The sequence below is a fragment of the Petaurus breviceps genome, unplaced genomic scaffold (genome assembly GCF_028583685.1).
Source record: "Petaurus breviceps papuanus isolate PSGF00001 unplaced genomic scaffold, PetGlider_PUasm1.0 126, whole genome shotgun sequence".
NCBI lineage: Eukaryota > Metazoa > Chordata > Mammalia > Diprotodontia > Petauridae > Petaurus > Petaurus breviceps.
Genome location: NW_027185655.1, coordinates 5,725,889 through 5,745,820, shown reverse-complemented (window position 1 = coordinate 5,745,820; position 19,932 = coordinate 5,725,889). Strand labels below are relative to the sequence as shown.

The following is a 19,932-nucleotide window of genomic DNA, read 5'->3' as shown; positions in this document are numbered from 1 at the left end:
AGAAAATCAAGAAATTATGAGGGAAATATACTTCAGACAAAAGAAGATAACTGTTTAATGAACTATCATTCTTTCCAACCTCACCACGTCTGTCTATAGTACCATTCACCCAATCCCCCATGTTTGAGTCTTCAGATTTCTTTGAACTCTTAAGAGGTCTTCATTTTCATATCTATATATTTCTTGCATATTTTTCTTCCTCTATATTCCTACTGCCACTAGACTAAAACAGATTCTTATTACATCCCACTTAGCCCAAGGAAATACCCATACTCTCGGAAATATAGTAGATATTTAAATACTTATTGACATTTCTGGAAGCAGAAATGGTCATCATTCTCTCCTGTCAGTTCCCCACAATAAGCAAATGATATATAAATGGGTGGTTATTTGATAAGTCTGCCAGAACACCAGGGAAACAAAAAGATAGCTCACACACAATATTTGTATATCATAGCAAAGGTTGCTGAAGGATATCACAGCAGCCTGGGTCTTGGATAAAGAGGAAAGAAGTGAAACACACAGGTGCTGTGGTTTTCTCTTAGGCATTTCTGGAGTGGAAAATGTGCCCTTGTCTGGGCTTGTAAAGTGATTCTCATGCCAACCACCTGTGCCAAGCAAGCAGCAGCTTCCCCAGATGAGTTTGTGAGATAAAACAGCATGAAAGGCACATCCAACCTTCCCCCTAGGAACAGCTAGGTGGTGCTGCAGTGGATAAAGTGCCAGGATTCAGGAAGAATCATCTTCCTGAATTGAAACCTGGCCTCAGACACTTACTAGCTTGGTGACCCTGGGCAAGTCACTTAACCCTGTTTGCCTCGGTGTCCTCATCTGCAAAATAAGCCAGAGAAAAAAATAGTAAAACACTCCAGTACTTTTGCCAAGAAAGCCCCAAATGGGGTCATGAAGAGTTGGACATGTCTGAAAACAGTTGGACAAGCTTGCCCCTAAAACAAGCTGAGCCATGCAGTATATTTGAGGAAGTTCTGAATTTGGAGCCAGAGAAACTGTATTTCAATATTGGCTCTCCCACTTTCTGCTTTTGTAACCTAGGATAAGTCACAGTCTCTCTGGGAATACATTTTCCCATCTGTAAAATGAGGTCCTATGACCTTGTAGGGAAGCTTCTATCTCCCATGTCAATAGTTGATAAGTGCCTACAATGTGCCGGGCATTTCTAGGAACGCAAAAAAAAAGTAAAAGACAGTCCCTACTTTCAAGGGGCTGACAATCTAATGTGGGAGACAACATGCAAACGGCTACGTAAGGTGAGAAAAACAAAGGATAAAAAACAGCAATCTTAGGGAAGGTACTAAGATTAAGGACTGGGAAAGGCTTCTTAGAGAAGGTGGGACTTTACCTAGGACCTAAAGAAAGTCAGAAAAACCAAGAGGTGGATATGAGGAGGAAAAACATTCCAGGCATGGGGGAGGGGAAAGGGGGAAAGAGTCACTGAAAATGCCTGAAATCGGGAGATGAACTTGTATTTTATTATATTGTATTGATTTCATGAGGACCAGCATGGAGGTCCATGTCACTGCATCACAGAGTACATGTGAGAGTATAAGCTGTAAAAAGAATAGAAAGGTAGGGAGGGGCCAGGCTATGAGGAAGATTGACTGGAGGTGAGTGGGAATTACTAGAGTTTATTGAGTAAGGGGAGGCAGTCATATGGTTAGATCTGCACTTTAGGAAGGTCCCTTTGACAGCTGAGTGAAGGGTGACCTGGAATGGGGAGAGGCTTGTGTCTGGGAAACCCACCAGGTTATCGCCATAGTCCAAGCATGAGGGAGTGGGGGTCTCTATCAGGGTGGTTGCAGTGTCAAAGAAGATAAAGCAGCACATATGAGATATGTAACAAAGGCAAAATCAATAGGCCTTGGCAACAGATTGCATATTGTTGGGTGGTGGTGGTGAAGGAGAGTTAGGAGTAGAGAATGAAACCTCCCTTTCAAGCCTGGAGGGCTAAGAGGATGCTGGTTCTTTCAACAATGGTAGAAAAGTTTGGAAGGGAGAGGAAGGCATAATGACTTCAGTTTTGTACAAGTCAAGATAAAGATGTTGACGTGACATACAGTTCAAAATGTCTAATAGTCAGTTGGAGACTGGGGGGACTCAGGAGAGAGTGGTTAAGGCTAAAGAAGTAGACTTGAGAATCATCAGGATAGAGATGAGAACTGAAGTCATGGAATGAGATCACCAAGTGAAATAGTATAGAGGGAGAAGAGAACATGGAACAGAACCCATTGTTGGAATGATTTTTTCTGAGACGTTGTTCAGTTGTTTTTCAGGCATGTCTGACTCTTTATGATCCCACGTGGGGTTTTCTTGATAAAGATACTGTAGTGGTTTGCCATTTCCTTCTCCAACTCATTTTACAGATGAGGAGACTGAAGTCAAAGGATTAAGTGACTTGCCCAAGGTCACACAACTAGTGTCTGAGGGCAGATTTGAGCATAGGAAGAGGAGTCTTCCTGAATACTCTACCACCTTCTTAGACAAATCTGATCATAACGCTCCACTCAAAAATCTTCAATGGCTCCCACTTGCCTACTGAGTGAAGTTCAAACTTCTTTCTTGCAAAGAAAGACCTGCAAAGTTTATCTATCCTATGTTTCCAGTTCTTTTCATGCATTTTTTTACTTTCCCTGGAATCCCATTTCACTCAAATTGGACTCTAACTTCTAGACAAAGTCTGTGTTTCCTATCTCCATGTCTTTGCTCACACTCTTTCCTTACAAAACCTTCCCCTTTCCTTCTCCCTTTTTTAATTCCTCCTCAACCTGTCAACTATTTTTGGAAGCTTCCTTTGATCCCCTGGGCATTAACCCCTTCACCTTTGAACTGACATAACCAAGTTTTATAACTCCTGGAGGCATGGTCATGTGAACTGGTTATTATAGTTAACTGCATTTGTGTCTTATTTCCTCATTAGCCTGAAAGGTCCATGAGGGCAGGGGAAAGATGAGGTTTAATATGGACTGTGGACCACCTTCAGCACTGCCCAAAGTATATGGCCCATAGTAAGGTGCTCAAAGACTATTTGTTGAGAGAATGACCACACTTTCCTTTTCAGTATCTTCTTTGATCATGGTAGCAGGGCAGTTTTCTCCCTCCACCCCTCTCCTCAGTCAGCCCCTTTGAATCACATCAGCAACACTCCATGCAAATATATTCGTGGCAACTTACATTTTAGCTAATTCTATGGAGAATCAAGGTGGTCACAATTCATCTTCACCTTAACTCTAACTCCCTTCCCACTACAAGTTTTAAAAGTTTGTCAGAGTTGTAGATATGAAATGGATCAACAGGTAAATTTAGAGGGACTTGAAAATATTTCCATTATTGTCTCCCCACAGGTTTTTTCATATCCATTTTCCCATATGATCCAATTTCATATCATTGCCAGAATAACCACCCCCATAAGGTTAGTAGTGGAAGTAGGATTACTCTATCTTAATAATTAGACTCCTATTCATGAGTTCAAATCTGACCTCCCACACTAGAGGTGTGACCCTAGGCAAGTCATTTAACCCTGTTGACCTCAGTTTCCTCATCTATAAAATGAGCTGGAGAAGGAAATGGCAAACCACTGCAGTACCTTTGCTAAGAAAACCCCAAATGGGGTCATGAAAAGTTAGACATGACTGAAATGACTAAACAACAATGCTGATGAGGAAATTGATGCTATAAGATGCTAAGATAGTGTTCATCTCCACAGTCTTCAAGTCCATATCCATGACTTTCCCACAATACCGTGGTGTCTCTAAAGCCAATAGGTGTCTCACTGGATAGAAAAATGGGTGTGAAATCAAGAAGATGTGAGCTCAGATATGACCTCAGACACTTTCTACATGTGTGACCCTGTGTCTTCACAGTGGCTTTATTGGGTCCCAGTTTCCTCAATTGCAAAATGGTGATGATAATAATAGCACCTACCTTCCAGGGTTGTTGTGAGGATCTAATGAGATAATAACTGTAAAACACACTGCCCGGCACATAGTAGGTACTATATACATGCTTATTTTTTTCCCTCCCTCCCTCTGTTATGTAGATTTTTTTAGATAGTTTGGCAGATTTACCCAGGAGACATAATGATATTTTATGCACATATATTCTTCCAAGTCCTCATTAAATATATTCTTTCTCTCACCATGATTCCTATTTCTTAATCTGTATCATACGCAGAAAGCCAAATTTCTTGTCATAACTATTTACTCATTAACTTTATCTTCTCATGCTCTCCTTTATTTTTTCACGCTCATATCTTTAATTAGCAGCAACAGGGAGAATACCACTTTGTAATCAAATCCTTCAGGTTTCTGTTCAGAACTGTATCCCTGGAAATGCTTTCTGAGTAAGCAATATAGTTTATTCTCACATGAATACCAGAAAAAGGCATGTAACCAATGTTTACAAATTTGGGAAAGCATTCTATCACATTTTGAATTCTTTCTCTGGTAATACAATAGAATGGGGGTGGACTGGCTTATGGGATCCTGTCCTTGGAGCACAAGCAGATATTCCCTGATCGATTCCAACCCAAATGATTACATTCTCCTCATGGATGTTGTATGTAGTTGTGGGAGAATATGCCCCAGGTTTTGAGAAGAATGTTTTTTATCAATGGTTCTTAATATATCGTCTTAGAAAATACCTTTTCCAAAAGCTAATTGATATGTGCTGACTGATTATTGAGGGCAAGAAAGCTAATGGGAACTCAGAAACAATACTAGAAACCCAGACCCTCAAATTTACCCTTAGAACCTGTGAAAGTTGTAGTAGGGGTAGTCTCTGAATTCCCAAACTGAGGCTGTGAGTGTAAGTCAGGGTTTGGGAGGAGTGTCCCCAGATAGGAACCTAAATATTATTTCTCTGAGTTGGCCATAACTATTGCACATATGGCTCTCCCTATATTCTTCACAAGGGGGTGACTGACCACAGCAATATATTGCCTTTCTGTGACCAGGAAAGATTGTCTTTCTGGGTATTAATTGTTTGAGTCTACCAGTCATGCTTAGCATTTCATGAAAATGGAAATGAGATACTTTTTACTTGCTTACTTCAAATCCTCTGGTGGCACATGTGTATTATGTTATGCATTCCATTGATCATGGCAATGTACTTTTTCTCCCAAAAATTCAGGAGAAGAGTTCCATACTGATTATGGAGCTGTATCACTTCAGAGAAGACTTTATTCCTTCCCTCTTTGTATTTCATCCTTCTTTCTCATAATACTGGTTTGTAGTACTCTCTTGCCTCCCAAAGATGTTGACTTCTTTGCTTTTCTCTTGCAATAATTCTTCCATTCTATCAAGGAATACCAAATCTTTCTTCAGGGGCTTCAGAAACAGAGAGGTGTTCCACCAACTTGATCACTTTCTCCTGGAATTTTATATCAACAGAATTGCTGAATTTTCCAAAAGAAAAAAAAGACACAGAGCACAATCTCCCCAGGACACTGGACTTATCCCCCAGCCCTTCACATTTGTAAAGAATGAAAGGTTTGGATCTTTGTGATTTTCCAAGAAGATTCTCACTGTTGTCTGTACAATGTTACTTTGACTCTCACATCACAGGCTAGTGATTGAAATTTTAGAGTGTTTTCCTTTGTAAGAGGCAGCTTGCCATAGTGAAAAAAAGAACTGACCTCCAAGCCAGGGAGATCTGGCCTCTAATCCTGCCTCTAACACCAACTGGTTGTGTGACCTGGACAAATAGCGTCTCATTGTTCTGGGCAATTCTAAAGCTGTAAACTGCAGAGAAGGTGCTGAGCCATATGGGTAGAGGGAATTTCCTTACCTGGGAGTTCCCTGTGCTAATGAAATCACAGTTGATTATTTCAAATTTATCCAGACCATAGTTCATTTCTATAGAGTTATTTCCATGTTGTCTCCTCCATTAGTCTAGGAGCTCCTTGAGATAGGGACCATCTTTGCCTTTCTTTACATCCCCAGCACAAAGAACAATGCACACAGCAGACACCTAAGTGTTTATTGACTGAATGAATGACAAGGAAATGGAGACCATAAGATCATAGAATCATAGATTCAGAACTTAGAAATCATGTAGTTCTGTTGCCTTGTCCTACAAATGAGGAAACTGAATCCCAGAGGGTTAAGGGATTACCCCCAAATTTTCCTATATAGCAAGTAGCAAAGGTAGGATTCCAGTGTAGTTCCTCTGATCCTAGAATTGACATTTCCCCTACTTCTCTTGCTGCATAATGTTTAGCGCACTTCTAGTAATGCCCGATGAAAAACAAAGCCACTCTCTCCAAGATGTCCTTGGTCTGGAGATGTTTTCTTTCAGTCACTTCTCTCTCATTTTCTACCTTCTCAACCTGGTTTTCTGACACCAATTGCTGGAATGAAGGAGATATGAGTTCAGATCTCACCTAGCTGTTTGGGCAGGCAAGTCATTTAACCTGTCTGCCTCAGTTACCTCATGTGATCTGTAAAATGATAATAATAATAGTATCTATTTCCCCTGGATTGTTGTCATGAAATTATACATACATACACATGTGTATATACACAATGCATTATTGCATAGAAAATATTATAATAAAACATAAAATTATATAAATGGTAGCTATTATTACATTTATTTTGGCTATACTGAAAGGTACTATAAAACATGACCTAATTCTCACAAACATTTAATTCCTACATATTTCAATGTTGTTTATAAATGTGGGAAAGCAGGGCAGCTAGGTGGTGCAGTGAATAGAGCTCCAGTCCTGGAGTCAGGAGAACCTGAGTTCAAATCTGGCCTCAGACACTTAACATAAAAACTAGCCATGTAACCTTGGACAAGTCACTAAACTCCAATTGCCCTACCTTCCCCTCTCCAAAAAGCAAAAATAAATAAATAAATAAATAAACATGGGGAAGGGAATAGAGTACTGGTCCATGTGGACCAGCCATTGGACAAGGTCCAGAATGGGGTCTGGCAAATACCATGGCTGGTTAATATGCATGTTGCTCTAGGAAAGCAACATGGGGGATTTCCAGGTCAGAAACACAGTGCAACCTTCTGATACCAGGAACCAGATGAACACATTAACTAGCTGGAAAAAGCCAAAGAAAGAGTCAACGATGGTATCTTTCAAAGATGGAAGAAGGATCAATAGCAAAAAAATCACATAAAAGTCTAAAAGTTGGGCTAGCAAGAGTCCAGTTCCAAATTTTGATTTGCATAAGTTTGATTCTAGGAGACAAATGTAAAGTGAGACAAGACTTAATTTGTGGAGCTCAAAGATAAAATACTCTTTAATTCTTGCCATGTGCTGACCAGCCTCATACCAAATCTTCCTCAGTTAGAAAATACTCTGCCTCACCATATTCTTTAGTCTCCATGGAATCTACGGAGAAGCGAGCTATCTCACACCCCAGTATGTGAGCAGGGTGGAACTGTCTCCATGGTAACCCTGCCTTTAATTTTCAGGTAGTAGACAGACAGTACAAGGCCAAAGGGTGAAATATAAATCCATTAGAGTTAATAAGGGGTGTGCCCACCTTAATCTAGTTTACAGTAAGAACCGCATGATCAATGGTATTTGTGTGAATAAGGTTCTAGGCAGCTTTGGGTCAGTTTATTTAAATAATCCCCATTGAAACCCAACCCTTCTTATTAGGTGTTTCTGAAGGCTTCTATAGTGAATGGCTAAACCTGGGCTCTTTTTGTGGACTTTTGGGCAGACTTTCTTTCTCTCCTTTTATTTGTTATGCAGCTTTCCTATTCTATGAATAGAGAAAAATGCATAATCACTGACTTTATTCATATGCACACACAGACACACACAGACGCACCCATTCGGGAAGCAGAAGGGAAAGCATGCAAGCCCTTCTTTTTGAGGTAGAAGGCTATGGCTGTGAAATATTTCATGTAGTGGCAGAGAGAGCTGTTGTACTGTTAGACTTGAGTGGAATACTGCTTTTCTCTGTTTTAAAAAAACTTCCTTATGAGGAACAAATGGCTTGGTGGAGAGGAGAGGAATGCATTGGGGAATGAAAGTGATGAACAAAACATATACATAGAAATGAGATTCTTTTAAGCTAGCAAAGTCAAAAGTCAGAGCTAGTGAAAACTAGCTTGGTGTACTCAGTTTTTCTTTATTCTTCAAATTCTCAAACCTGCAGATATCCTTTCAGTTTCCATATCACCAAACTGTATATGACCCAAACAGACCATAATCTTAACTAAATATACCATGCAATGCTATTATAAAGGAAGGCTCTATTTTTATTGCAGGGAAGACTCCAAGATAAAGAGAAAGTATTGATAAATAGAAGTATGAATAAAATAATTTACATATGTATATATACACATACATAGGTATATACATATATACAAATGTTTATATGTATGCACATACATGCATGTATATTTACACATACATATATACACATACATGTGTATATATACATATACATATATATTTTTGTCTAATGGTGGCTATCATTAGGGTAGGGGGAGGGAAAAAGGAAAAAAAGAAATTTATAATTTTATTATATATTTAAAAGGAATGGTGAGTTGTACATAACAGATTTTCAGTTTCATGTGCAATCATTTTTATTCTGTTATATAATAGAAATGCTTGTCTAATTCCATAAATTAAAAATAAAATTAATAAAACCTAAAAAGAGACTGAGAAATACACTGCTTTATTGAAGACGAAAAGTTTCAAGAAAGCAGAAGCAACAATCAAGAAAATGCGTTTTTCACATCCTTATAGTTGTATATGAATTAATAGGGAAAAATAAGATAATTAAATTTATTGACATAAAATAAAAATGATTACTTTATAGCTGAAGAAAATTTAATATGTACTATGTGTTTTTGTTGCAGTCATTTGTTTGATGTTGGCATTGAGCTTACAAGATTTTAAGTCATGCTGTTCAATAACGGGAAGGCAAGATGTTCACACACAAATGTGGACAGAATATATACAAAATCAATAGCTGGCCGTCTGGGAAGGGTGAACATAGGAGGTTCAGGAAAGGATGAATGAAGAAGCTGAAATGAGTTTTGAAGGAAATTAGAGATTTTGAGAAGTGGAAGAGAGGAAGAAGGACATTGTGGGTAGGGGCAAAAACCAGTGCAAAACCACAGAGAAGGGAGATGGGATGCTATGTATACGGAATAGCAATAATAGGCCAGCATAGTTGGATCACAGTGGATGAGAAGGTATATAATCGATAGGACTAGAAAGGTAGGAACTATAACACGTGTGAAAATTTTAAAATGTCAAATGGAGACATTTGCATTTGGATGTTACTGGGTGGGGTTTGTTGACTGATGGATGCCGTAAGAGGTGAACTTCCGGAAGAGCACCTTTGCAGCTGTATGTAGGAGGGATATGAGTGGGGGAAGACCTGAGACAGGAAGACAGACTAGGAGCTGTCACAACAGACTAGGCAAGAAGTGATGAAGGCTTGATTGGGTTCTGTGAATGGACTGGACACAAATGCAAGAGATGTGACAGAGATAGAAATGACAAGATTTGGCAATTGTTTGCATAGGTGGAGTGGATGAGAATGAAGTTGAGGGTGATACCCAAGGTTGTGAACTTGGTTGACTGAGAGGATGATGGTGTCTTACAAAGTAATTGGAAAGTTTGGAAAAAAAGATGGTTGTGGGAAGAAAGAAAATGAATCGATTAGCATCTAGTTAGTAACTATTGTTTAATAGAATTGAACTCCTTCATCTGGGGAAAAATAAAACCTGACTGTTGAATCCAACCACTATCCCCAACTTACCCTCAATAGGTTGGTATGTATTGACACAAAGGCTCTCTTCTATGACAGCATGAATAAAGCAAGAGATCACTTATTTACTAATTAAATAACCAGACAAAAAGAGTAATTGTTAATGGGTCAATGTAAACTTGAAGAAGAAAGACTGAAACAAATATTTATTAAATGCCTACTATGTGTCAAGGTCATTTGATCTTTACAATCTTGTGAGGTAGTTCCTATTATTATCCCCATTTTAGAGTTGAGGAAACTGAGGCAAACAGAGATTAAGCGACTTGCCCATGGTCACATAGCTAGTATCTGAATTTGTACTCAGATATTCCTGACTCCTGGCGCAGGACTCTTTCTACTGTGTCATCCACAGAAATAGCTGGTGGCACAGTGGATAGTGAGCCTGAGTTAAAATCAGTCTTCAGAGACTCACTAGCTGTGTAAACTTGAACAAGTCATTTAACCTCTCTGTCTTTGTATTCTCATTTCTAAAATGGGGATGCTTAAAATAGCATCTCCCACTCAAGGTTATTGTGAGGATCAAGTAATATCTATAAAAATGCCTGGTACATATTAGGAACTATGTAAGCACTTATTCTCTTTCCCATCTAGCTTCCTCCAAGAGAGATCTCTAATGGAGTACCCCAAACACTCAATCCATCTGAAAAATATGTGGGGGTTTTGATAGATTCAAACCTCAAGATGAGTCAAGAGTGTAATATGGCAGCCAAGACATATAATGGGAACTTGGGCAACATTAAAAGAGGCATGGTGTCCAAGACCAGAGAGATGGTAATTTCACTGATAGAAACTGGTCAGACCACACCTGGAGTCCTGTATTCTGCTGTGGATTTTAGGGAGTCTATTGATAAACTGGAATATATCCAATGTAAGCCAGCTAGAATGGGGATAGACCTTGTGATCATGTCACAGGAAGATCACTTGAAGGAACTGGTGATGTTTGGCCTGGAGAAGACTGGTAGGAGGTGGGAGGCGGGAGTGGGAACTAAGACTATCTTCAGGTAGGTGGAGGGCTGTTAAATAGAAAAGGGAAGTCTTGTTCTGCTTGGTCCCAAAGGGCAAAAGTAGGAGTAAAAGGTAGAAGTTGCCAAGGGTTGATTTAGGCTTGATATAAGTACAACAGGTGTCTTGTTGAACTCTGGAACTCCTTGCTCCTAGGTTCATTGTGAATTGTTTTGAGCAATCATATTTATGCAAAAAAAGCTTGAGTCCCCCTTCTAGTCTATTTACTCTTACTTAAATCAAATAGCAAAATTCAATATTAAGATAAATAACAAGGCAAAATTAAGCAGTGGAATGAATCTCTCTTCTCTTTCCTCTCCCAGTCCCAGACATAAGTGAATATATTCTCTCACAGCTCCCTAGGAATATAATCCTGAACTACCCCCAAACCTCCATAATCCTACCAGTATAACAAGAGGAGATGAGCACATACTTTGTGCCAAAGGAATAAAAAATCTTAGAGTTTAGTACCATCTGCCTTGCTGAAGGCTCTTGGGATTGATATGGATCTTGATGGTCTCTTGAATTTTCAAGGTTCTGTCAAGATGCCTGGGTTTGGGGATACCATAGAAGTCTTGTTCATCATGGTCATGCTTCCTCCACTGTCATACACAGTCACAATTTGAGTCCTCCTGACCTTTGTCTTGCCATTGGATTTTGATGACTCTAGAAGAGAGAAAGAGTTGATGGCTTTGCACCGTTCTGCTTCACTTAAATTAAATGCAATTCATTCAAAAATTAAACATCACTCGCACAATGTCACTGTATTCTTAGAGAATGAAGGACAAACAACAATACCCCAATTTATTCTCTTTAACTCTGCCATTTCCTACACAGAGGCCACTTTGCTTTTCTCGCTCCTTCAAAAAGAAGTCCTTCTTAGTCCTCCTTAATCTTTAGTGTTTTCCTTTGAAGTAATTTCCAATTTACCTTCTCATTTATCCTATTTGTATATAGTTGTTTGCTTGTTTTTTCTCCCCCCCCCCGCCCCCCTGCAATTAGGTCATTAGATCCTTGAGAACAGAGATTTTTTTTTTTTTTTGCTATTCTTTATATCCCCAGAGTATAGAAAAGTGTTTGGCACATAATGGTTACTTAATAAATGCTTCTTAACTTGTATGGGAATTTTTTTTCCTTTTATTAATTTTTATTATTTGGGGCTCAAGGTAATTCTTCCTGCATCTTCTGGCTAACTGAAAGCCTAACTTAATTATTATTGACCTCACCTCACAAAAATATGACTCCTAGAATAATAGTGTTAAGGGAAGACTAGTTGACATTCCATCAATAAAAGCTAAAGGAGAGTTTCACCTCCCCAAAATGATTTAGATTAGTTATTAGCTCCCCTAGCTAACTGTGTAGGAAGGATTTCCTTGACACCAGAGTTCTTGGTTATTTTGATATGTAAAGCTTTCTCCTCAATTAGCCTATTAAGAACCATCTAAATGTAGTTTAATCTATAACATGACTCAGGTTACCTATAGAGTCTTCTTAACTATGTTTATTTACATATGAGGTTATGACTGTTTAATTTAAACTTTTAAGGCATTGAAGGAAGCATGAGATTATGAATCTGTTTTTAATTTTCTAGCTGAAGGGAATTACAAGACTGCAATTTGTAAAAGGATGATTTCTCTGTCACTCTGACATAATTTTGTCTGTAAAGAGCCTTGTTAGAATCCTAATTAGGGTACAGATTTTTTTTTGAGATCTGAACCTATGCTTAAGCATAATGACAAGCTTAGGCTTTTCTTACCTCTATAGTTTCTGCCTTATGGTATATTTATTTCTGCAATGATTACCTACTGCATGAATTCAAAGAGGAGATATTTCTTCTATAACACTTGACTCCTCAGAGTACTTGAAGTCCAGATTGATTAACAATTGGGTGTTGGGAATTTCCCTCTGTCACATCTACAGGGACTATCTTAAGAGCTAGTTTATTCAACTATGCTAGATGTTGCAAGTATAGCAATTTATAAGCATTATCTCATTTTACCCTCAAAATAGTCATGGGAGGGAGATGTTATTATTATTATTCTCATTTTATGATTAAGAAAACTAAGGCGAACAGATTTAGTGACTTACCCAGGGTCACACAGATAGTAAGCATCTAAGGCTGGATTCAAACTCAGCTCTTCCTGAACCCAAGTCCAGCACTCCATCCACTGTCCACATAGCTACCTCTTCAAGCAAAATGTGTCTGACTTCCTATAGAATCTTGTCTATATTTTGGTTTAGAGGTTGCTCTGGAATGTCTTCTAATTTCTGAGACCAGTTCTCCAATTTTCCTTCTATGGATTATCTGGGGTTCGAGCATACTTGATGAGATAAAGGGAATTTTGGTTTAGGGAAATGGGGGGAAAGGGAAGAAAGGCTGGTTTACTCTCTTTCATACTTTTACACTTCATTTGCAGAACATTCATCTTGGGAGGGAGGCATTCAAAAGCTGAGGCAGCATCAGTGATACTCAACTTGGGGCTGGAACAGCTTTAAGGGAGAAGAAGTAGGGAACAACAGGGGAGCTGCAGCAGGTCATGAGTGGGCTTTACATGAGTGTGAATCTAGCGAGAGCTATGAGTGGTAGAATGTGCTGTCATGCTAGGCAAACCTTTGGTAAAGTAAGAAACTGTCCGAGGTAAATTCCTGAAAAAGATCCCAACATGAAAGTTCACAGGAATATTATAGAAAAATTCCAGAGTTCCCAGGTCAAACAGAAAATGCTTCAAGTGGCCAGAAAGAAATCATTGAAATATTGTGGAGCCACAGTCAGGATTGCAGAAGATTTAGAAGCTTCCACGTTAAAGGAACGGAGGACTTGGAATTGTTGTTTGTCCTTCATTCTCAAAGTAGACCAATGACATCGGGAAGGTGATGTTCTGACTTCCAAGTGAATTGAATTAATTGAGGCAGGGTTGTTCTAAGTCACAAGTCTCACTCTCTCTTCCAGAGCCATCTGGGTTCAGTGGCAAAATATAGATCGGGATGACTGGAGATGGCTCCATGGAGAGTTTGCAATATGATATTCTAGAAGGCAAAGGAGCAAGGATTATAACCAAGAATCATCTACCCAGCAAAACTAAGTGTAATCCTTCAGGAGGAAAATGAATATTCCATGAAATAAAGGACTTTAAAAAATCTCTGATGAAAAGATGAGTACTGAATAGAAAACTGGACATTCAAATATAAGATTCAAGAGAAACATAAATAGGCAAACATGAAAGAATAATTATGAGACACTCAATAAAGTTAAACTGTTTATATTCCTATATACAAAGAAGATAAATGTAACTCCTAAAATCCATATCATTATTAGGACATTTACAAGGGGTCTGCATAGACATAGGGCATGAGTGTGAGTTGATTATGTTGGAATGATCTCCAGAAAAAAATGAAGGGGTATGAAAGAGGTATGCACTGGGAAAAGGGAGAAGGGAGAGGTATAATGAGGAAGATTTTCTCACATAAAAGAGGTGCTCAAGGAAGAAACTTAGATAATGAAGAGAAAAGGAGGGTTTGTGGTGGCAGGTGGAAGAATATATATGTATATACATACATACAAATAAAAAAAATGTATGTATGTATATGTATGTATATATATATATACTCAGTTATGTATAGAAATGTAACTTACCCAATAGGGAAATAGGAAGGGAAGGGGATTAGAAAAAGGGAGGGGGGATAGGGGGATATGATAAGAGGGAGGGCAGGTTATGGAAAACAGTAGTTGAGGAGGTACAAGAGAGAGAGGGGGGGAAAGAAAGTGAAGATAATGGGATGAAGGAACATACACAGTGAGTAATCATAATGGTGAATGTGAATGGGATGAGCTCACCCATAAAATGGAAGCAGTAAGCAAAATGTATTAGAAACCAGAATCCAATAATAGGTTGTTTACAAGAGACACTTGAAACAGAAAGACACACATACTTTTAAAGTAAAGGGCTAAATCTAATATGCTTCAACTAAACTTAAAAAAAAAAAAGCAGAGATAGTAATCATGATCTCAGACAAAGTAAAAGCAAAAATAGTTCTAATGTAAAAACATCAGGGAAACTGCATTTTGTTAAAAGTATCATATACAATGAAGTAATATAAAAGTTTTTATAGCACTTCTTAAAAAAGACCTCATTTCTCAAATATATACTGAATATAGAACGGAGTCAAATTTGTAAACATAAAAACTATTCCCTAATTGATAAATGGTCAAGGGATGTGAATAGGCAGTTTTCAGAAGAAGACATTAAAGCTATCTATAGTAATATAAAAAAATGCTCTGAAATACTATTGGTTAGAGAAATGCAAATTAAAACAACTCTCGGGTACCACCTCAACCTATCAGAAACAACAATTGCTAGAGCAGATAAGGGAAAAATAGGCACACTTATGCTCTGCTGGTGAAGTAGTGAACTGATCCAACCATTCTGGAGAACAATTTGGACCTATGCCCAAAGGGCTATCAAACTGTGCATATCCTTTGATCCAGGAATACCGCTACTAGGTCTGTATCCCAAAGAGATCAAAGAAAAATGAAAATAATTCACATATTCAAAAATATTTAGAGCACCTCTTTTTATGGTGACAAAGAATTGGAAATCAAGGGGATATTCATCAATTGAGAAAGAGCTGAACAAGTTATGGAATATGATTGTGATGAAATACTATTGTGCTGTGGGAAATTATGAGGAAGCTGGTTTAAGGAAAATATGGCAAGCCCTATATGAACTGATGAACAGTGAAGTGAGAGGAACTAGGAGGTCATTGTGCATCGTAACAACAATATCATCACTATGAGACTTGGCTACCATGATTAATTCAATGATCCAAGACAATTCCAAAGTATTCATGATGAAGAAAGGTTCTCTACCTCTAGAGAAGGAACTGATGAACTCTGAGTGCAAATTGAAGTATTATTTTCTCACTTTTTTTTTTGCTTTTTTGGGGGGAGAATATGAGTTTACATATGTAATTGACATATTGTTTGCCTTCTCATTGGCTGGTGCAGGGTTGGGAGGGAGAGAGAGAATTTGGAACTCAAAATTAAAGAAAAAAGCTAAAATAAATAAATAATAAAATATTTTAAAAAGTTGGTGCTTTCAGTCAATCATCTCTTCCTCATATGTCTGACTACAAGTGCTTCAGGAAGCATCATGGCCCAATTAAAAAAAATTGCCCAAGTGACAAGATCTTCCTTCCTTATCATGACCTCATTCGTATAAACAGAGTACCAACCAGTTTAACCAAAACAAAAGGAATGTGGCAGTTCTCTCTCACGGTAAATGATTTTCACTGTGCAGGTTTCCATAAGGGAAAAAAGATTTGTTTTCATTTAGGATTTAGGAGTATGTTACTTACTTGTCCTTTTTATGTGGAATCCATAGAGTGCTGGTAGACCTAAGGCTCCTTTTTTCAGATGCCTGCCTGCCCAATTATTTCAAGAGGAGCCCTTGAAGATAGCCTGGACTGTTCCTTCCTTGCTTTATCTCCCTGAAGGCAAGAGGAGAAGGTTTAGTGGTGGATAGGGAGGCAGATTTTAGGAAATTCTGGGGTTATCTTGGAGTGAGGAGGAAGAATGAAATAAAAGGAGAAAGAGGAAAAAAAGAAGCAACTTGATGGGTGCCATTCTGTTAATGTGTAAATGTCACTTGGAGTTAAGAGACATTGCCAAGCTACACCAAGCTAAACCATAAGAGTAACCTTATTTTACATCTTTAACTTATGACAATAATGACAGCTATCATGTATATTACACTTTGAGGTTTACAGACCACTTTACAAATACCCATTTTATCCTCAAAACAGTCCTGGGTGGTAGATATCTGTTATTATGCCCATTTTATAGATGAGGAAACTGAAGCAGAGATTCAATTATTTAAATTCCCTTATATTTCATATATTTTGACAATAACATATGACATATAGAGCAAAAATTCAAAAATTTTTGAAAAGAATAAACTAAATTCTCATTCAATTTTAAATGTCTCTGTGTATGGTCTTACATATGGGGTACCAATTATTCATCACTGGAAATGATGGTATTTATTAATATTATAAAATTGGGGACATTGGATGAATAGTTGATGATTTCAATATTCAATGTTATCAACTGACAAGCATTTTTAAGACCTTCTTCTATGCAAGGAACTAGTTTAGTCACTGGAGATACTGCAACAAAAATAAAAGTCTCTGACCTCAAGGAACTTATATTCTATCAAAGGGTTGGAGATATTTAACTGAAAAGAGAGAACTAGCTTCATCCTCTATCTAGTCCCCACCTCCTGTGGGTGGATTCATTCTTTCCTCTTTTCTGCCTTTGGATATGACTCTCTAGTGGTACCTTAAGCTCTTCCCCATAGGAGTTGGTGGAGAGGGGGTGATAGAAGTGCTTGAAACTCAGGGGTTTTGGGAAACAGGGTTTCCATGTCTGAAGCCTTCTTCCTTCTAATAGTACTGACTAACTTGTGTCCAGGAGACTCCATTATGGTCCTGATTCATAGTGGCTTAATCTTTCCCCTGCTTTGAGGGAATTATAATAATATCTATGAATAAAATGTGTTTGATTTCTTTTGAGTTCTCAGGTAGGGAAACTCTAGCAATTTAGAAAGAGAATGTCTTCTGTCTATGTGTGTCCATCTATAACCTCCCTTTCCACCAACCCTGAGCAAATAAAAATACCACTCCTGTGTCCCTATTCTAAAGAGATCAAAGGAAAAGGAAAAAATCCATATGTACAAAAATATTTATAGCAACTTTTTTGTGGTGGAAAAATATTGGCAGCTACAGGGATATCCATCAATTGAGAACCTTATGAACAAGTCATGGAATACGAATGTGATAGTATATTATTGTGCTATAAGAAATGACAAAGGGGGTGGTTTCAGAAAAACCTGGAAAGACTTATGTGAACTGTTATGAAATGAAGTGAGCAGAACCAGACCCCTACACAATTGTAAAAATACTTATCTATGAAAGACTTTGTTAGTGATCAATATAACGATCCAAGACAATTCCCAATGATCACAATGAAAAATGCTGTCCACTTCTAGGTTTTTTCCTTTATTTTTTTTCTATTTTTTTAACATGGTTAGTGAGGATATATATTTTACATGACTTCATATATATAATGGGAAACATGTTTCTTACCTTCTCAGTGGGTGAAAAATCTCTCCATTCCTTGCACCGGAGAGTGTATATTTGTTCCAAAGTTTATCTCTGTTCTTTTAAACATCATATTTTATGTCATTCTAGAAGCTAGTGTTAAGATAAAATTGTAATTAACCTAATCCATTACAGATAGGTCTGTATATTTGGGGGTCAAAAAGTTACTGTACAGTTTCACATATTTGGGGGCATAGTTCCTAACTGTTATCCAGAATGGTCGACTAGCTCACAATTCCACCAACAATGCATTAGTATACTGATGTTCTGTCCCCTTAAGCATTTGTCATTTTCTTTTTCTGTTATGTCAGTCAATCTGATATGTGCGAGGTGGTACCCTAAAGTTGTTATAATTTGCTTTTCTCTAATTATTAGTGACTTAAACTGTTTTACATATGACCATTGATAGCTTTCCCCCCTCTGAAAACTGTCTGTTCATATCCCTTGTCTATTTACCAGTTAAGGAATGGCTCTTATTTTTTATAAATTTGACTCAGTACCCTAGGTATTCAAGAAATGAGACCTTTGTAAGAGAAACTGGTTATGAAATTTCTCCCTAGTTTCCAGGTTTTCTTCTAAGTTTGACTGCATTGGTTTTGTTTGAGCAAAAACTTCTTAATATGAAGTAATCAAAATTATCTATTTTACCTCCCATGAACCTCCCTCCCTTGTTTGGTCACAAACTTTTCTCATGTGCATAAAGTAAGCAGGTAATTTTTTTCATGTTCCCTTTATTTGTTTATGCTATCATCCTTTATATCTAAATTATGTACTCATTTTGTGCTTATCTTTGCATATGGTGTGAGATATTGCTCTATGCCTAGTTTCTGTCAGATGGCTTTCTAGCTTTCCCAGAAGTTTTTGTCAAATAGTGAGTTCTTGTCTCAACAACTGGATCTTTGATTTGGTCAAATATTCGGTTATTCTGTTTATTTGCCTCTGTACTTTGTATACTGAATTTATTCCATAGATCAACCACTCCATTTCTTAACCAGTACCAAATTGTATTGATGATTACCACTGTGTAATATGATTTGACATCTGTACTACTAGGTTCCCTTCCTTCATATTTTTTTTACCTTTGATTTCCTTGATATTCTTGACATTTTGTTCCTTGAGATGAATTTTGTTAATTTTTTTTCTAGTTCTATAAAGTAATTCTTTGGTTGTTTGATTTGTATGGCACTGGATTCATAACTTAATTTTGGTACCATTGTCATTTTTATTATATTGTCTTAGTTCACTTACAATTTTTAATATTTTCTACAAATTTGTTAATATTTCTCCATATTTAAATAGATATCTTTATTTGTGTAAAGTATTTTGTGATTGTAATTTTATTATTAAATTTTTTTTTTTGCTTTTTGGAGGGCAATTGGGGTTAAGTGACTTGCCCAAGGTCACATGGCTAGTTTTTGTGTTAAGTGTCTGAGTAACTCAGGTCCTCCTGACTCCAGGGCGGGTGTTCTACTCACTGCGCCACCTAGCTGCCCCTTGATTGTAATTTTATTCATGTAATTCTTGTGTGTGTCTTGTCAGTTAGACCCCAAATATTTTATACTGTCTACAATTATTTTATGTGGAATTCAAAAAGAAATTATCAATGAGTATTTAGATTGAATTAAATTTAATAAACATTTAGTAATTTCCTATTATGTACCTGTCAACATGCTAGTTTGGGGGGATAAAAAGACAAAAATAAGACAATGCTTGCCCTCAAGGAGCTTACATTGGGTTCCCCACCTTTTAATAGACACACACACACACACACACACACACCTACATGTATTTCAATATGGTTGCTTTCCATTGTTGTCTTAGATCTTTATTAACTTATTTTTGAAGGGCCCTATAGATTTCCCCAGATTGCTAAAGGGATCCATGACACACAAAGTTAAAAATATTGGTCCAAGAGGGTCACATGACCAAAAAGATGAAGAAGTGGACATATTTTCTGTAAGTACCACATATGTAATGGTGATGCTGAAACCACCCTACT

The 19,932-nt window shown here is 37.5% G+C and overlaps 1 long non-coding RNA gene across 1 annotated transcript in view; it reads right to left on the bottom strand.

The window, feature by feature from the left end:
* Positions 1-8,650: 8,650 nt before the first annotated feature.
* Positions 8,651-19,932, bottom strand: part of LOC138164207 (uncharacterized) — a 67,896-nt gene continuing 56,614 nt past the window's right edge. The window contains exons 3-5 of the long non-coding RNA XR_011169009.1: positions 16,131-16,262; positions 12,864-13,802; positions 8,651-11,441 (exon numbers count right to left, since the gene is read on the bottom strand). This is a non-coding gene — a long non-coding RNA (uncharacterized lncRNA). The remainder of the gene's footprint in view (positions 11,442-12,863; positions 13,803-16,130; positions 16,263-19,932) is intronic.